A 19,212-nucleotide genomic window follows, 5' to 3' on the forward strand; every position below is an offset into this window, starting at 1 on the left:
GCTGGTACCTCCAGGGACCCCATCCCTGGCCACCGCCCCCGGTCAGCCGCGGGCGACTCGCCACTCGGAGGCTCTCCACCCTTTGCTTGGGCAGGATCTGCGCTGCAAACGAGTTTGGCAATCCAGTATTTACTGCGCATGTTTCCCCCAGTTATTCGCCCCTTGAGCACAGGGAGAGGAACGATGATTGACTCAGAGCAATGCGAATCATGAGGCTCGGTCCAACCTCGCAATCTAACGCGGTCTCCCCTGCTCCACACCCCCTTCGCTGACCGCTCCGCCGATGCACGGAGGTACCGGGGGGACGGCGAGTCGCTGCCTCGCGCCGCCGCGGTGCTCGGGGCGCCCGGCAGCTCCCTCCGGGCAGCAAATCCACAGTGCGAGGAGCCTGCTGGTTTCCCAGGCGAATGCCCCAGTTCCTCGCCGGCCGGGGCAGCGTTTGGGGCTGGATGCTGCGAGAAGCACGGGTCGCTTCGGCTGGCAGGCAGCACGGGAGGGGGACGGCGGGCGGCGGCGGTGCCCGGCACGCGGGAGCGGGAGGCTGATGTATGGTCCTTTATGCTTCTGGGAGGAGATCAGTATGTTTTAAAAATGTGTTTGTGATGCCAGTTAGCATAAATTCCCCTGATGTATCACCAAGGAAGTGATTTATGGCTTTGAAAAGAGCATGTCACCTCATCTTAATATGCATTTTTTTCTAAGTGCCGCGCTTGACGCTCCTAACATGCAAAATAACTGGGGAAAATCCAGGGAAAGACATTAAAACTGTTAAGAGCGTTGTTTCAAAGTTACCTCGCTGAGGTAGTTGTAATGGCAACACATGCCATCGGTCTCGTGAAAAACAGGAAACACCGAGTTGGGGATCTAGCAAACGCTTGCGTGCACGGGTAACGTCACACGCGCAGGGAGGCTGCTCGGAGCGAGGAGCCAGGTGCAGCGCCACGCTGGAGGAATCCAGCCCTAATTTAAAAGCGCTGAAACTCCTGGAGAAACACGTGCAAGATCAGAGTCCTCTGAAAACCGAATCAAGGGCCATGCACGCTCTGACTACATGAAAGCCTTCTCTTTAAAGGTTTTTTTTTCCTTCAGTTGTTTTGAATCTCTTTTCTCTTGCTCTTTTTAAACTTGTTTTTAATTCGTTATTCTCTTTGTGGGCCTTCTTTATTTTTATTCTGTTTTACCAAAAGAGCCTGGATTTTATTCCCATCCCAGCCTCATTAGCATTTTGGTCTTTGATGTCTTTAAAAAGCGGTTTATACTACAGTTCTATTATTCAATTTTCCGAACTGTATTTTCATATAATCTGCAGAAATGACTGAGGCGAGGAAACTTCACAGAAAAGAGGGTTGTTCCTTACGGCCTGGCTAACGGAGACGGGGAAGGTGCTCGGCGGAGGGCCTGCCAGAGGCAGCGGTCTCCTCTGGGATCGAGCCCTGCAGCAGCGCTTGGGGAAGGCTGACCCAGCCGGCGAGCAGGGCTGGCGCGCGGGAAGCGCTCGCACGGCGCGGGAGCGCACCGCACGGCGCGGGAGCGCACCGCACCGCGGTGTGAATTCCACAACCTTTAGCAGCTCTTTGCTAGGAATCACTTCCTAATGAGCACAACAAAGTGATAACAATTAATGAGGAAGCAAAGCATTTATTTCTGAGCCCTAATTAACATTATCCCAAGCATTCTCTCAGTGCTCCTCGATGTCATAAAGCATGCGGGAGCCATAAACGAGCTGTTTGCCCATTAACACTGCCATGCCCCCATCCCCTCCCTCTGTTACCCAGGCATTAACCAGACCACTACATTCCCAGGGAGTTAAAGGCCGCATTTTTATTCACAACAAAACAAGATAAACAATCTGCAGGTGGGTTGTGCTGCAGCGTCCGGGCATAGAAGAGGATTTAAGTGTTACCCAGCTTTCGAGCAGGGTGCATGGTGCAGGCACGGTTGCGGCTTTGGCGCCAGCTGGTCGGGATTATCCAGTCCCTACCAGCTCACATGGGGAAGGTGTCTCCATCACTTGAAGTTCACTCGAATCCTACTCTTGAATGGAAAAATGACTCCAGCCCCTTCCCAGCCCAAGCGGTTCCTGGAAGCAGCCTGAGCTGCAGCTCTCCTGCCCCAGCGCTGAGGTCTGAACACCAGCAACAACCGGTGTCTCAAGGAGATCCTTCTTCGTGTCCGACACTTCGGCTCCCTGGGACACGGTCCGCACTCCTGCTGCTCCCTGCCCGCTGCCAGCCCCACGGTGCGGGCGTGCAGGTCTCCGGGTACACACGGCTTGGGAGGTGGCTGAAATCATGCAGCCAGTTCTGGGGGTCTACCACATCTCAAGAGCAGTGTCACCTGCAGAGTGGGAAGACTAAAGCCTATGGAATACTCTCTGCGATGCAGCCAGGATCCTACAAGCCTCCTAGATCCTTTCTTTTTGAGGCTATCGCCTATGCTGGTGCCATAGATCGAGCTCTCACGATGGGCCCTGCATCCCGTGGGCAGCAAGGGACGGCGTCTCGCGCTGCGCAGCAAACCGCCTCAGCAGCACGTAGGGCAAAGCCCCTGCTTCTGTGGTCTGCGCTGGTGAAATTGCTCATTCCCTTCTGAATGTGACACGGAGGTGCACAATTTCCTGTCTCACATAATTCAAATCCGTATCTGTTCCAGCACAACTTGCATTCACCCTGCAAAAAGAAAACCTGCAGATACATGCCAGGCTGCTACACGGAGATCAAGCCACTGCCAAGACCGATTGTGTTCAAATACAGTATCTCCCAAGTATTTATCTGTTTTATGTGACTTATCAGGTGCCAGTGAAACCTCTGTTCTTGACGGGTAATGCAGGCTTGAAGGCAAAAAGAAACCCTCTGGCTTATACCACATCCGTTACTAATCCACCAAGATGCATCACATCAATAATAATGCTACAGAGGAAAGGATCGGAGCTCAGAAAACCTTCCTCTACACACATGCAACCCGGCTGGGTTCCAGGCATGCTCAGAATAGGAAAAATGAATCTTTGCTGGGAAATGCTTCAGTCCAGATGGGAGGAGGACTGCACAAATGACCACCCTGTATGACCTGGGAGCACCCAAGAGGGAGGGAGAATAAATTCACCTAAATTCCTGGCTGCTTTTGCAGAGAAAGCCTCTAACTGTGCTTTTAAATGAGAGCCACTGACTTGGCTATTCCCACTGGCTTTCCTTGGGAGGGTGCCATCCCCCCACTGCAGCACAGAGGTCCAGGGACCCGGACTCGCCCTTTTATGAAGATGTGATAATTTTGCAGGGGAGAGAAGAAATCATCGATGACAAACCCTGCATCAGGACAGCTCTGCTGAGCGTACGAGAGGAGTGAAGCCATGCCGCCGGACACCGGGAAAATGGGATGCCAGAGAGCTCCTGGGTGCAAAAACCCCCTCTGCCCAAAGCATTTATCATTAATGGCCATTTAAAAGAAAAGGAAGCTGTGCAGACCATTAGGAAGATAATTGGTCTCTCCTCTGTATTTCAATAAAAGCAAGGGACAAAATACCATGTATGTGAAATAACTACTTTAGGATAACAGCACCCGTCACCTTGACAACTCGGTCAGAGGTCTCGGCGCGCGGTGCCTGCTCAGTGAGGTGTGAGAAATAAAGGACACCGGGGACAGGGGGAAGATACTTGTCTGACCAGCAGAGATGTGAGGACCACAACAGACTGTTAGCTACTGGATTTCTAAACAGAAAGCAGGTTTCAGGAGGAACGCTGGAAAAATAACCCCTGACGAGCCAGTGGAGCCCCACCGCCTCAGCCGCTCTCTGCTGCGCCTGCTTCCCCCATGCAACTCCTCCAGCTGGGGTGAAAATGCATGTAACACCTCTTCCCCAGCCCAAATGCTGCACCCTTGGGCCGGATCAGCTTGGGAGGCTGCAAAGTGACACGCTGAGGAGCGCGGGGAAAGCGCGTGTGCACATGCATGCAGCGCGTGTGCATGCAGCATGGGGTGCATGCAGGGCTTGGCACACGCAGGCATGCTGGAGAGGTGCAGCTCTTCGAAACATGCTCCAAAACATACCAACACATAAAACAACATAATATTGCAAACAAAAGGTGACAATGTAACATACTAATATGAACAGACGTGAAATCAATGGGAATTTCTATTTAGGTAGGAAATCAATAGGAATTTCAAGGTAGGAAAAAAGGAAATTACTTACCTTTAATTTGAGCTCTCTTCGAGTCTGGTTCTCAATAGATCGGCGCTGGGAACTCACAGAGCTGGTTCGCAGGCCGAGGATGCTCAGCGCTGTGCAAGCGTAGGAGCAGCGGCCACCGCACCCAGCTGCACACCATCCCGCCGTTCCCCTGTGAGGCTGGGCGCCACGGGGATGGGCCACGGCCCACGCCTGCCTTCGGTCCATGCGCGGTGCCTTTACCACCAGGCCTAACAGAGCTCTTCTCAGTGAGGCCAAGATAAGCCAAGAAAGGGGAGAAGAGTTTTACAGAAACTCCTGAATTGCTCCAGCATTGGAAAGGGAGCGCCTGTGGCAAACACAGACAAGGTGGCACAAGATTTTACAGTGGCAGTTCTGAGATTTAATTTCTTAATTAAGCAATGACTACATTTCAATAGCAATGTTTGCAAAATAGTCCATTCTTGGGAAAAAGTGTCTATGCAAGACTTGGGGTCCGGTAGCTCAGCCCTTATCCTGTGGAAGAATCGTGCAAATACACTCACTGGTCCGTGCAGAGCCCCTCCGATTCCAGCACGCCTTGGCTGAGGCTCTGAGATCTGACTGCGTGATGCTCTCAGAAAGATGAAGGCCTCAGTTTGAGACCCTTTGAATTGAAAGATGTTATGAAAGCAAGAGATTGTTATTATTTTGTTAAAAGGAGAGCTAGCTGCATCTCAAACTCTGCCCCCTTAGAGACTGAAAATTAAAAGACTTGTAGAAGTAAGTATTAGTATTCCACAGAGGATCTCGAAATCACCTCCTGATGTGGCTGAAGGTGGAAACAATTTTAAGCCATTGTTTCCACATATATTTGCATGCAGCAGCAAAGCCTGTGTACCAGCATCCTGCATTTCACTCATTGATGAGTGCTAAAATGGTCTGCTGCATTTTAATTTAAACATAACAGGAGGGAAATACTAGCTTTGGTACAAAGTGAGAGAGGTTGCCTTCCCCAAGTGAATGCAAAGCCTAAAATGCAGATGTATTTCTGGCTTAAAACAAGGCAGCATACAGCAACTCTCTGGCTCTACGGCTTTGGCCACCACAGGTTCTTTTATGGAGTCCAAAGGTGTATTTTGGACTCTTCCCACTGGTTTTGTCAGCCTCCCCGCAGCTGAAGCAATGCCTCCCTTGGCAGGTCACCCCAGTGAAGTCAGCGCAGAATAAGGGCAAAATCCATCTGGCCCTGGATATTAGTCCCGAGATGTGTTTCTACTTTTCTGCGGTTATGGGCTGCTTGAAACGCACATTAACCCCAGGTATAATGACGTTGATTGGTATAATCAACAAGGGGAGATATTTTCAACAGAATATGAACAAAAATGAAAAATAACTACGTACAAAGGATTTTCTTGGCAGTTCTATTAGTCCTTTTGCCAGAGGTCCATATGATGCTTTCTCCCACCAAAGAGGTGTTAGAGACCTCCTGAGGGGATGGTATCTGGCAAAGCCCTTGGAAAAAAAAGCAGTAGTCAAGCGCAGGTTTGCAGGGCAGCCTGGCAGTTGTCCCAGCCTGGACCTCTGTTAGACTGAAATCCAACAACAAATCAGCTCCACTTGTCGAGGAAGCTAAATTGAGGTGGGCGCTGAATGAGCTAGCAACAACAGAAATCCAAAGGGTTTTATCATCCTTGTAGCAGAAGGGACATATGGTAAATAAAATTTAATGTTGCCAAATGGAGAGAGAAGCACAATGACCTAAGAACCATAAAGCAAAGAGCAGCATGAATGGAAGGGAATTGGTGCAAGAGGGAGGGTACTGAAGATAAGGGAACAACTGAAGTCATTACAAAAGCGTCGGATGCATCCATAGACATTTACTGTGGTTTCAGAAGTGCCACAGCCCTGGCAAAGCTGCCTGCGCTGCTGCTGCCCAGTGCCGCTCAGAGACCCGCTCCTGCAGGCACCTCTTGCGCCCCTGATCTTTCTTCTCCACGTCTCGTTTCCTGACTTTAGCCCGGGCCGTTCCGCTGTAGTTCCTCGCGCGACCCTGTCTTTAGCTCCCGTGCCCCCGTGGGACGGCAGCACCCTGTCTCAGGCCCAGACTGTGCTGGGGCTCGGAGCAAGGTGCCAGGCTTGTGGACTCATTTCACCTGTAATGAATAACACCTTTTCTTCTCCCCCCAGGGAAATGGCAGCCATCTCTTCACATTTCCTTACAACACCATGCTTGTGGCTAATTAAGCTCTATTAATGCTAATGAGCGGGCTCACTATAGCCCATCACTTTAGTTCTTAATCTAATGCCATGTTGTGACACTTGTTCAATGATGATTTCAGCCTATGAATCAAACCAGAGCAGTGCAGCCCATATGCGCAGGTCCTTCCTCGTCTGGGACCAGAAAGCTAGTCCAGAGAAGAGCAAGACTGGTTAAGGAGCTTTTAATGAAACAAAAAGCTGAACATTAGGCCCTGCTGTCGCTGGGCAACGCAGCGTCCGTGAGCAGGAGCCGGGGAACGCTCCCGCGTTTCGGTGCTCCCACTGGAGCGGACCGAGCAGCTCCGTCGGACTGGGACCTCGCAGCTTGCGTGGGGACAGGCAGCCCCAGCATTTTGGGGAGCACCTTACAGCAAAAGGGATGCATAAAGGGAATGAAGAGTACCCTGCAAGGGCAGATTCGGTTAATGAAGAAGCCTTAACAGTCCTGGGTTTTTTGGCTTTTTTTCTCCACCCCCAAGAGATGAACCTAATCCATTTAGTCTGGGAGGAAAAGTCACTTCCGTATTTGAGTACTGGCTCCTGCTTGAATGTTTTGTTTAAGACTCGCAGGCTCTGAAAAATATTCCCCCTTCAATTCCCAAGGTTTCGTGGAAACAAACATCTCCTCTTCCTGATGTGCACCCACTGGTGCATCACATCACCTGGTTTTGTAGGGTGATGCATGATTTCATTCTCTTCGTACCTGCACACAACTGGCAAACTCTGTGTTTTCCTGTGTTTCCTGGTTCCCCCTGCTGCAAAGGGCCACAAAGCATTGCCGTGCTGGGTGCCGGGCTCCGGGCTCCGGCCTCGGCGCCGGCGCTCTCTTGGAGGCTTCTGAATTATTCAGGTGGGAAACACTGCTGAACTCTGAAGGCTCAAATAAGAAACATAAAAGTTAGAAACTCCTAGATTTTAAAAAGTACTGGGAGTAAAAAAATATTTCAGCCAGGTTGATTTATGGTTAAAATACCTAAATATACTGCTGCACTGATGGATGTGAATTGTGTTGTCATGCCAGTTGGCAGACAGAGATGGGATTTTTCAATATGTTAAAGTGTAAATGTTGTTAAAAACACAGTATTAGAAGATTAAGATTCTGACCCTTTACGTTCCAATGATCGTAAAAATAAGACTTCCAGCCCATTAAAGAACAGCTTGCCAAGGCATTACACTGAATCACTCCGCCACGAGGACGTTACAACCCTGTTCGAGCTTATTCATAGGCATCTGCTTATGTGGCACCTACATCCGACGCTGAATGCAAATGTCAGGCTGAGGAGCGGGACGTGCTTTAACCAAGCGTGCCGGGCCGCAGCCTGCGCTCGGGGGCCGGGGAGCGCGCGGCCCGCTGACCTGCCAGCACGGTGGCTCTGTGGCACCGCACGGCACGGCATGGCACGGCATGGCGGCTCTGCAGCACGGCACAGCACAGCACGGCACAGCGCAGCGTGGCTGCTCTGCAGCACGGCACAGCACAGCACGGCACAGCGCAGCGTGGCTGCTCTGCAGCACGGCATTGCACAGCACAGCACTGCACGGCGCGGCGGCTCTGCAGCACGGCATTGCACAGCACAGCACTGCACGGCGCGGCGGCTCTGCAGCACGGCATTGCACGGCACAGCATGGCGTGGCGGCTCTGCAGCACGGCACAGCATGGCACGGCACAGCCTGGCACGGCGCGGCGGCTCTGCAGCACAGCATTGCATGGCACAGCATGGCACAGCAGCTCTGCAGCACGGCACAGCACGGCACGGCACAGCGCAACACGGCGTGGCAGCTTTGCAGCATGGCATTGCACAGCACAGCATGGCACGGCACAGCCTGGCACGGCGCGGCGGCTCTGCAGCACGGCATTGCATGGCACAGCATGGCACAGCACAGCCTGGCACGGTGCAGTGGCTCTGCAGCATGGCATTGCACGGCACAGCCTGGCACGGCGCGGCGGCTCTGCAGCACAGCATGGCACGGCACAGCCTGGCACGGCACGGCGGCTCTGCAGCATGGCATTGCACAGCACAGCATGGCACAGCACAGCCTGGCATGGCGCGGCAGCTCTGCAGCACGGCATTGCACGGCACAGCATGGCACGACGCGGCGGCTCTGCAGCACGGCACAGCATGGCACGGCACGGTGCAGCGCGGTGTGGCGCACGGCCCAGCCCCTCAGTTCACACGTTTCTCCTCTCCTGTTCCTCTCACCTGAAACCCACCTCGCTGTTTGTTGGCCACAGGGAGCAGTCAAATCCTGGACAATCCAAGAGAAAGCCCCGCTAATTAAAGTTAATTGGGCCTTACTTTTTAGAAGGCCCCAATAGCAGCCGCTGCTGCAGCATTTACAGGCAGCTGTGTCTCCTCCCGTGGGCAGCACGCGCGGGACGCGACCTGCCTGGATGCGATCCTGGGAAATATGCTCTAGAGGACCCTGCTTGAGCAGGGGGTTGGACGAGATGATCTCCAGAGGTCCCTGCCGACCTCAACCCTTCTGTGAACCCGTGTGATTCTGAGTCGCTGGTGTTTGCAGTGCGGCCGGGTGCCGCCGCTTCGAGGCTGCAGGACCCCGCCAGGACTTCTCGACGTGCAGCAGGAGGGCAGCGGCGTGCTCCTGCCTGCCCACGGGGAGTGCTCTGCCCAAGCCACCACTGCTGCCGCCGAGCCGGGGCTGCGTCGGGGCTGCATCAGGGCTGCATCGGGGCTGCACCAGGGCTGCATCGGGGCTGCACCGGGGCTGCACCGGGGCTGCGTCGGGACTGCATTGGGGCTGCATCGGGGCTGCACCAGGGCTGCGTCGGGGCTGCACCAGGGATGCACTAGGGTGCATCGGGGCTGCACTGGGGCTGCATCGGGGCTGTACTGGGGCTTCAATGGGGCTGCACCAGGGCTGTGCTGGGGCTGCAATGGGGCTGCACCGGGGCTACACTCGGGCTGTGCCAAGGCTGCATTGGGGCCGCATGGGGGGGGCCGCACCAGGGCTGCATCAGGGCTGTGCTAGGGCAGCCGGCAGATGTAGAAAGCGGGCCTCTGCCCCTCCGAGGGCTCTGCCAGGGCTCGCGACCTGCTTGCCGTCGCCGTGAGCCGGTGTGCCGCGTGCCGGCGATCCAGGCGGTTTTCAGGAGCGGGGTCCGGGCACGTGCGCCTCTCGCCCTGCAGAGCTGGAGGCAGGGGAGCGCTGCCGGCTCGCAGGCACGACGCCGCTGATCCTTCCAGCAGTGGCAATTATTTAATCTAATGGGAAGAATCCAAGCGCTGGAACTTTTCAGAGAGATTTAATGTTTTATGACGCACCGAAACTCTATAATGAAAAAGCCTGATTTCGTGTGTGGGAAGACACTTAGCATGGAATAAAATGTGTGCTCATTCCCGCGGTGGCCAGCGCATCCCGGGGGACGGCCGGGCTCTCCAGGGGAGCTCGGAGCCGGGCTGAACCCCATCTCCCGCACGGGGAGCAGCCGGGGTGCCATGCCGATGGCAGCAACATGCAGATTCTGGCTCTTATTTGAGGCAGGTTTAAAATAGCGGTGAAGGTTATTGAAAACATAACCAAAGCTCCTCCTTATTTCATTAAATACAAATGTGAGTGGGGTCATCAGTTTTTATAGGGGCTCGTAAAGCATCCCTCTTGTTCAAATAGGCTATCAAATCACCCAAGGCTCCTCTCCGTGAGGAGTGCAATAAAACCAGAGTTTCTTCTTTAAGAAACTCATCTCAACATCATAATAAAATAACCTTAAATAATACAGTATGGAACAGTTTTTCAATAACATAATTATAGGCTTCCATTTTTTTCTTGGCAGGTCATTTCTTGGTATCTATTTTGGATGCCATATTGCAGGGGAAGGGGGTAGGGAGGCAAGCCTGGAAGGATTTTGAAGCATGTCCTCAGGTCAGAGCAGATCACCTTGCCTGTCCTTTGCGTGACGCTCACCGGAGAGGCCCCAGCAAGGCAAGGCAGGCTGCCGCCTTGCACCTCACCAGGAGCTGGAGACAGGACAGCAAAAACTGAGGTTTGCTCTGTGCTTATCAGGCGTTCTGCAGGCTGAGGTCCGTGTTTCTGAGCCCAGGAGACCTGTTGCACCCCTTCCATAGGGCGAGCTGGTTAGCATAGTGATGATAAGGATTTTAAATGACCTTCTGTCTGTGGAAGGTCAAGGAAAAACATCCATCAATGGTCCAAAAATGGCCTGGACAGCAGGGATTTGCTAGAATTCAAAGCCTTTACAGTCTACATGGTTTATCTTCTTGCTCACTTCTGGAAGATGCATAGCAGAGGAGTTTGCATGGCTTCTGTTGGACAGTGAAGGAGATGGTCCTTCCATGCCAGTCATCCAAAGCACAGCGTGCTCCCCAGCTTAGCACGGTGAAAGCAGTGCCAGTGGGCTGCCGGAGGAGGAGGCCGCGTTGCCTTTTCCCAGTGGGAATAGCAGTGCGGGGAGACTCGTTCAGGGGATGGAGACCCACCATCTCTCCAGCACGCACAGCTCACCTCCTGCAGCCGGTCAGGCGTGCGCTCAGTGTGCAGTCCTGGTGTTTGTGAGTGCGGTACATGGGGAAAAGCCTGTTCCCGCAGCCAACTGGGCACTGCTCAGCAGCCTTGCGACAACCAGCTCCGGCCTCGCTAACCCACGGGCTGCTGGGTCTGTCCGAAGGACACAGTGCCGTCCTTCCACAGGAAAGCGTACTTCCTGCAGGAGCATGCATGTTTTGCAGATAGATTACAGCATTTAGCAGTATATCTGTTTTCTGCTCCCTTTTTTACGTAATTGGTGGCTGACCGGCTACGTGGTGTGTCATTAGTCCCTCAGGAAATGGATTGCTGGGCAGAGAGTGGGTGGGCTGGCCAAAGGGCAACGCAAATATTGTTTATGCTTCAGACGTGGCGGGTAAAGGGGTTTTAACCCTGTGCTTATTCACCCAAGCCACAGCTCTCTTTTCCTGGGACTGAGGGTTTGCTTTTTAACGTGCAGCTGCTCATATTGTGCTATTGATTCCGCTTGGAAATTCCAGCTTAAATATTAGGAAAGGTGTCTTATTTTTTGCATGCTTATGTTTGGAGATCTATTCACAAATAGTAATTACTGGAGGTTTACAAAGCGATTCTAAATTTGGATTATTTCAGAGCGATACAAACCCCAGCAAACCAGAGTGATGCAATTTTAAAGCACCTCCCAGACAAAACTCACCTGGCTGCGCAAACGGACACACACATGCGCGCATTGCACATTCATGTAAAAAAATCAATGCGCGTACATCATCTGCACATGTTTGCAGATAATACAAAGTTGTGCTTGAAAAAAAGAAAGAAAGAAAAGCCTCAAGTGGCAGCGCAGTTAAGGAACTCCTAGGTGTTTTTAATAACATTGATCAGGCCAAATGAAAAAAGCTGGAGCAGGGGGAGACAGGAGCAGCCAGCAGATGCTGACATTCTATCACGGCAGACACATATTGACTAGCGGTCTCAACAAGTCACTCACTCATCAGCGCCCGGCCTGATTGAGTTGCCTGCAGCCAGTAAATGAGCCTTCCATCCACTGTGGGTCGAAATGAACTGCAATCTTTTCAGACCTCGTTGTTGGCCAAATGAGAGATTTAAAACCCCGGAGGACTCCAAATGAATTTACCAAGGAGCCACAGTGACTAACAAAGCTACAATACATCAGCGCGTGGGGCACTGGGTATTACACTTACTGCTCGGTGATCAGCACTGGGGATTACACTCGCTGCTCGGTGATCAGCCCGCGCTGAGCAATGCAGAGGTAACCAGATTAACCAGTGTGAGGTGTGTAAACCTTTTATGGTTTCTTTAAGGATTTAAAGATTTTGATGAGAAAACACTACAACTTTCCCAGGGGAAATTTGCTGTTATTGATTTAATGTTTGCTTGCATGCTACCTGTCAATTTTCTAAGAGCTTCAGCAACAAAATTCTTATTTGATATTTGACAGATCTCTGGCTACTTTGCATGAGCAGAGCAAGTGCCCGTGGCGTGCAGACAGCAAAAAGGAAAAGGAGAGGGAGATGCCTCCCACACCCTTTTACCCAGGAACGCAGGTAAAGCTAATTCCAGGACTAACTATGCGCTCTGAACTCTTCAGTGTGTGACTAGGGACAAATCAGACTGGCTAGAATTTATTTTATGAAATCACATCTTGTGATGCCAAAAACAGGGAAAAACTTCAGTCTTGTTTAGGTTCCGGTTTGATTAAACTTCCCAGCCAAGCAGACGCATGTCCGTGCTAACAGACTGCGTGTTTCACGGTAGAGTTTAAAATGGGCTTTCATCATGGAAGTGAGATTTCTTTTACTCTTCTTCCTGACTTAGACGCAAATTAGAAAATTCATTTTTTTCAGGTCCATTCTGGCCATTCTCGAAGCAGATTTGATGCAGTGATACCAGAAATGTGACAGAAAGAGAGAACACCTTTGAGCTCGTATTTCCAGTCCAAAATCACTGAAGCACCTCCAAACAGCCAGATGTTGAGCTTCACCTGAAACCAGTGCGAAGGCAATGGAAGAGGTGAAACAAGAAACGGTTACTCCCCTCCTGGGCTCCCCACGCGTGTGAAAAGGGCTTTCTCAGGATCTCGCTGGTTGGAAAGACCAGCTGTGCCTAGAGGAGAGCAGAGTCCTCCTCCTCCAGCGCCTCCCCCCGGCGAGCAGCTCGGCTCCCGCCGGGCAGCGTTTACTCCTTTGCTAATGTTTTCATGATAACAAATTGTCCAGCGGCTGTGGAGACAAATGCAGTCTTCATTCCCTCTTGCAGCTAATTCCTCCCCCCGCTCGGCGCTGCCCTCCTGTCTGGCTTGCTTGAGAAAAGCACGGCGTGCAAGGAGTTGGGCCAAACTCAGCCCCGCGTGCGAGCGCCGCCGTGACGCCCGTGGCACCGGCTCGTGCCGTGGTGCGCACCACGCGGGTCTGCTGCAGGGATGCTTCGTTCCAGCCGGACGCGGCCCAAGGCTTGTCCTCCTGGTACTTTCGCTGCGGTGCCCTGGAGGAGTGCGCTCCGAAACGCCTTCAGCAAGAGCTCTAATCGGGAAGAAGCATTTCTCCCTCTGCCTCTCCCAGCGCCGGAGCGATGCAGTGGCTGCTGGCTGGAAAATTAGCCCAGGGAACTCTTTCCTCTGTCTGTCTCTCACCTCATTAGACTAGTGAGAAAATGTAATTGTGAGTCTCTGAGGCTTTCTCCCCGCCGGCTGGCGGGGGATCGTGCTTCACCAGGGCTAGCAGCGAGCAACCTCCGCGCCGGGGCTGAGCACCGCGCTGCAGCCCAGCCTGCCCAGCAGCCGCCCGCAGGCGGGCCGCTCTGCACCGCCGCCGGAGCCGGAGCCGGAGCCGCCGATGGGTCGGCAACCTCTGGGGACGTCGGCTCCCCGCCTGCGCTGCACGCTGCGCTGGAGCAGGGCTCCCGCCCGCTGCCGGGCCGCTGGCGGGCACAGCCCGCTGTTGCGCGCCCCTGCGCAGCCCTTCCCCGGGGGGAGCCGTCCTTGGCCAGGGCCCAGCGTGGGGACTTGCACGTGCCGCACCTGGGAACCAGCCTTGTGCCTCACTGGGAAACAAAGAGATGCCCGAGCGCGGGGGGCCGAGCGGGGCGACAGGGGACGCGCGCGCGTCACTCGTTGCGCTCGCGCCGGCTCCTCCGCGGCAGGCACCCCGCAGCTTGGGGGAAATCGAAGCAGCTCCCCGTCCTGCCGTCTGCCTGAAACCTCGGTCGGCAGCACCAGCCCTGACCGCTCCCCGTTGCTATGACTGTATCTTCTTCTTCTGGGCTATTCCACTCTAGATTAACATCGCTGCACGCTTCTCCAACCCTGTGATTGCTAATTGCAAGCGCTCAACGTTTGCTAGGAAGTAAAGCCACAAGTCCAAATAACGCGGAAAGTCTCTAGGCATGAAATCCGAAATAAAGAGGGATGTTATTTGCATCAGACTCCTGTTGTGCACGTGTGTCTGTGTATTTGGTGAGGTTAACAAAGATTAATACGTAGAGCTGGTTTTGGTGTAGAACGGGAAATGCTGAGGCTGAGTCTACCGAGCACTTCAGAAATAACATGTCTGCCTTGTATTTTAAGGCAGGAAGCAACGCCTCAGCTGAAATCACTTAAACAAAAAGATTGCAGTGAGGGGCATAATGCAAGAAAGTAATAAGGTTTAAAACAGGTCAGAGCCCTTTCCCTGCTCCACTGCTCCTGAGTGAGATGCATTATTTAATGGTCTTTGGTCACCGCTGATATACTGTTGATGAAATAGATGATTTTGTTCAAAAGAGCATTAGAGAAGAAATATACAATACTGCATTACATGCCGGCACAGTTCTCTCTCTGGTACAAGCCGATAGATTGAAGGTTTTTCCTCTTGACAGGAAAGCAAAGCAGTCGAAATGAAAAGTCTTATGAACTGGCAAATACAAATGGTAATAATGCCACCATATTCAAAATTAAATGGCTGTAATTTTAGTTTCTGAGCGTGGCAAAGTACTGCAATGCTGCGCACGGGCCTGGGGAACGAAACCCCGTGGCAGTAACGACGGTGCCTCACGAGCCAGCCAACGCCTCCTTCACAGAAAGGGGGCGGCTGAGGGGTCCCGGCGGGCGCGCCGGGGGTCCCCGCTGCCCGGGCGCCTCCAGCCAGCGACGGGACGGGCAGGGCCGGCGGTGCCGGCAGAGCCGTGCCTCCCTGGCCGCGCGGCCGGCGGGCGGGCGGGCGGCAGGAGCGCGGCAGGGCGCCCGCCGCCAAACCCGCTGCAGGGCCGGGTGGCGGCGGTGGCCCCGCGCCGGCGTCCCCCGCGCCAGCCGCTGCGGGCGGCCCTGGGCGCTGCAGCGGGGTGCTGCGCCCGCACCGTGCTTGCGCGGCCGGCGGACCTTTCCTCCTTCCGCCGGGGTTAACGCCGTCGCTGTGCCGGCAGGCACGACCGGGGCGCGGGAGGAGGGCGCGGAGCCCAGCCTGGCAGCCCTGCACTTGCTCTCCGCGCCTCCCCGTTTCCGCTGTCGCTTCCAGAGCGCGGCCCGGGGAGAGGCTCGCGCCTGCCCTCGCCGCCTTGGGGTCCCTCCTGCCGGCAGACGGATCCGGGCTGCACAAGGGCAGCGCGTGCGCCTTAGCCCAGGCCGCTGGCCGGGCCGGAGGCGGCGCTGGCGGCGAAGGGTCTGAAACGACCTCGCGCGAGGCTGCCGCCCGCTCCGCTCTCCCGCTCCCTCCCCAGATGTTACGCTAGCAAACGGAGCAGCGACGTGAGCACGGCCGGGCCGTGCGTGGGGCCGGGGCCGGGGGCACCGCGACCGGGGACACCGCAGCTGGGGACACCGCGACCGGGGACACTGCGACCGGGGACACCGTGACCGGGGCCAGGGCCGGGGACACCACGACCAGGGACACCACGACCAGGGACACCGCAGCTGGGGACACCGCGACCGGGGACACTGCGGCCAGGGACACCGCGGCCAGGGACACCGTGACTGGGGACACCGCGGCCAGGGACACCGTGGCTGGGGACACCACGGCTGGGGACACCGCGACCAGGGCCACCACGACTGGGGACACCGCGACTGGGACACCACGACTGGGGCCACCGCGACCGGGGCCACTGCGACCGGGGCCACTGCGACCGGGGCCACCGCGACTGGGGACACCGCAGCCGGGGACACCGCGGCCGGGGCCGGGGACACCACGGCTGGGGACACCGCCACCAGGGCCACCGCGACTGGGGACACCGCAGCCGGGGACACCGTGACCGGGGACACCGCGACCGGGGACACCGCAGCTGGGGACACCGCGACCGGGGACACCACGACCGGGGACACCGCGACCGGGGACACCGTGACCGGGGACACCGCGACCGGGGACACCGTGGCTGGGGACACCGCGACCGGGGACACCGCAGCTGGGGACACCGCGACCGGGGACACCACGACCGGGGACACCGCGACCGGGGACACCGTGACCGGGGACACCGCGACCGGGGCCAGGACCGGGGACACCACGACCAGGGACACCGCGACCAGGGACACCGTGACCGGGGCCAGGGCTGGGGACACCACGACCAGGGACACCACGACCAGGGACACCGCAGCTGGGGACACCGCGACCGGGGACACTGCGGCCAGGGACACCGCGGCCAGGGACACCGTGACTGGGGACACCGCGACCGGGGACACCGCGACCGGGGCCACCGCGACTGGGGACACCGCGACTGGGACACCACGACTGGGGCCACCGCGACCGGGGCCACTGCGACCGGGGCCGGGGACACCGTGGCTGGGGACACCACCACCAGGGCCACCGCGACTGGGGACACCGCGACTGGGGACACCGTGACTGGGACACCGCGACTGGGGCCACCGCGACTGGGGACACCGCGACCGGGGACGCCGCGGCCGGGGCCGGGGACACCACGGCTGGGGACACCGCCACCAGGGCCACCGCGACTGGGGACACCGCGACTGGGGACACCGCGACTGGGACACCAAGACTGGGGACACCGCGACCGGGGACGCCGTGACCGGGGACGCCGCGGCCAGGGACACCGCGACCGGGGACACCGTGGCTGGGGACACCGCAGCCGGGGCCACCGTGACCGGGGCCACCGTGGCCAGGGCCACCGCGGCCAGGGCAGGGTCCGGGGCCACCGCGGCGGGGGCCGGGGCCGCGCCAGCCGTGCCGTGCGGTGCGCCGCGGCGGGGCGCGCGGGCACGGCGGCGAGGGAGGGGAATACATCACTGGTAATTATCTCTAACCAGAAATCTCCTGCACCGCTCCAAGCCCCATCATTCCAGCCCTATTCTAATAAAGTGACACCTTTTTAATTATGGTAAGGACAAATCTGAAATTCCGGTAAGTAATTAGCATACATAATTTGCCATCTCTGACACAATGTGACTTTATCGCAGGCAACCTCAGTGCGAGGAAGAAGTGCAAGGCTGCTGTATATCCTGTTTTAATTTTAGAGAAACCCAAACTGTCCATTTATTTTTATCACAATGTATTTCTCAAGCAGTTGAGTGGACAGCGCTGAGAGTGCTCCGAGAGCGCAAATAAACAGCAGCAGCCTTGGAATGTTAAATTTAAGGGTTGTTTTCAAGAACAGGACACTTAATTTCACAATAAACTATGTTTTTATGTACCTCCATGATACCCGCTGTTACTGAGAGTACAAGCTGGCTGGGCCCATTTTTAGGTGCACAGGACCAGCTGAGCCATTTAGCCGGGGTTATTTTCAATGAAAAGGAAATGTCCATCAAACCAGAGAACACCTTCGTGTTGCAATCAAATCGTTTGCTTGCCCTTCCGAACGCAGCTTCCAGTTTTATCGTGTTGCTCAGTTTTTCCCCACTATTCGCCGGTGTGCTCCAAGGGTGGTGCTTGGTTGTGACAATGGGCAGAATATTAAAACCTGTAAACTGTGGCTGCAAGAGATTTTTCCTGAAGAACTGCAATCTCTTGCAGCAGTCAAACACACATTGTGGTAAGGTTCCTAGTTTGCCTGTGACTCCCAGGGCTAATAACCTACAGCTAATATATTTTTGAGAAATGTTTACTCTGAGCTAAGTCATGAATATTTTAAACTTGAGCCCTGCTGTCCGGTTGGGATTAGTCAGATAAGCGGTACGGGTTTGCTGCTGCTTGACAAGCGCACAAGCGCACGCCGCTACCCCAAGTGCTTCTTTATGAACACAAGCATTTGACATCCAGCGTCCTAAGTCATGCAGATGGGAAATTCGATTTTCCCAATTACCCTGTCTTGTTCCAACCTGCTTCTGTATGTGTTTGTCCACGGCCCAGCACAAACACCCCTGTTCCTTTGGAAGCGACTGTTCAGGAAGAGGGAAACAAAGCCCACCTGAAGGATTAGCAGCGGCTGCCGCGGGGCACCGGGAAGAGCTGCTGCCGCCCCACGCGCCAAAATCGAGGCATGCAGCCTGCGGGCAGCTTCAAAGCGACGGACGCCCCTGTTCAACCTGTATCTCCAGGCACGTCCTTCAGTCAGAATAAAACAAATGAATGAGTGTGGAGCCAGACAGGAAAGCGGCTCTGCCAATAAGACCAGGGCAAGCGGGAAGGGCTGCCCGCCGGCTGGCAGAAGAGCCCCGCAGCCCCGGCAGTCCCACAGCCGGGACTCTCCTCCGGCATCCAGCAAAAAGAGCTGCTTTGGTTTGGCGGCGTCCGTTTGGATCAGTTTGAAAGCCGGGGTGAAACAGTGCTCATAAATAACGAAGCCATCGGGGCACGCTCGCAGCGGGGCGAACGGTCCCGCGGTGCCGACCCGCCGGGCGGCTGCTGCCGGGGGAAGCTCCCCGGGGACGTCGGGGCCCGGGACAGCCCCGGCCGGCAGGACCGCGCCGCCTCTCCTCCCCTCTCCCCGCCCCCTAAAACACGGGTTTTTAAAACCGAAGGGGCGTTTTTCACGTTCAGGTCTTCCTTCAGCTAATGAGCTCTTTGAAAGCACACCCGACAGCAAACAAAGAGGCCAGGCTGGCGGTCCGTGGGGCGGCCCGAGGTCAGGAGCCTGGAGCGGGTCCCAGCGCGGTGGAAGCTGCTCCTCCGCCTTGGGCGGGCTCGGCCTCGCCTACATTTTCCACTGCTTGGAGAAGGGGGGAACGTCTTCCCTTTTTGAGCTTTTCCCCTGGAAGTCTATTTTGGAGAAAATGCTCACAATTGAAATGTCAATATTTTAGGCTCCTTGACTCTTTGCAGTTAGATGCTTCTTTTAGGAAAATTTCTGGCATTCTGTTTCAGAGAGAAGTTTTCTGCCCAAAAATTGACCTGAATTAAATGCAAAGGGGGGGTCAATATATCAAACACTAGCACTTTCAGACTGATTAA

The 19,212-nt window shown here is 55.5% G+C and overlaps 1 protein-coding gene across 1 annotated transcript in view; it reads left to right on the top strand.

The window, feature by feature from the left end:
* Positions 1–15,198: 15,198 nt before the first annotated feature.
* Positions 15,199–19,212, top strand: part of HSPA5 (heat shock protein family A (Hsp70) member 5) — a 339,565-nt gene continuing 335,551 nt past the window's right edge. The window contains exon 1 of the mRNA XM_068915407.1: positions 15,199–15,202. The gene's annotated coding sequence lies outside the window, so the exon portion shown is untranslated. The remainder of the gene's footprint in view (positions 15,203–19,212) is intronic.

This window comes from Struthio camelus, chromosome 20 (assembly GCF_040807025.1).
Source record: "Struthio camelus isolate bStrCam1 chromosome 20, bStrCam1.hap1, whole genome shotgun sequence".
Lineage (NCBI taxonomy): Eukaryota > Metazoa > Chordata > Aves > Struthioniformes > Struthionidae > Struthio > Struthio camelus.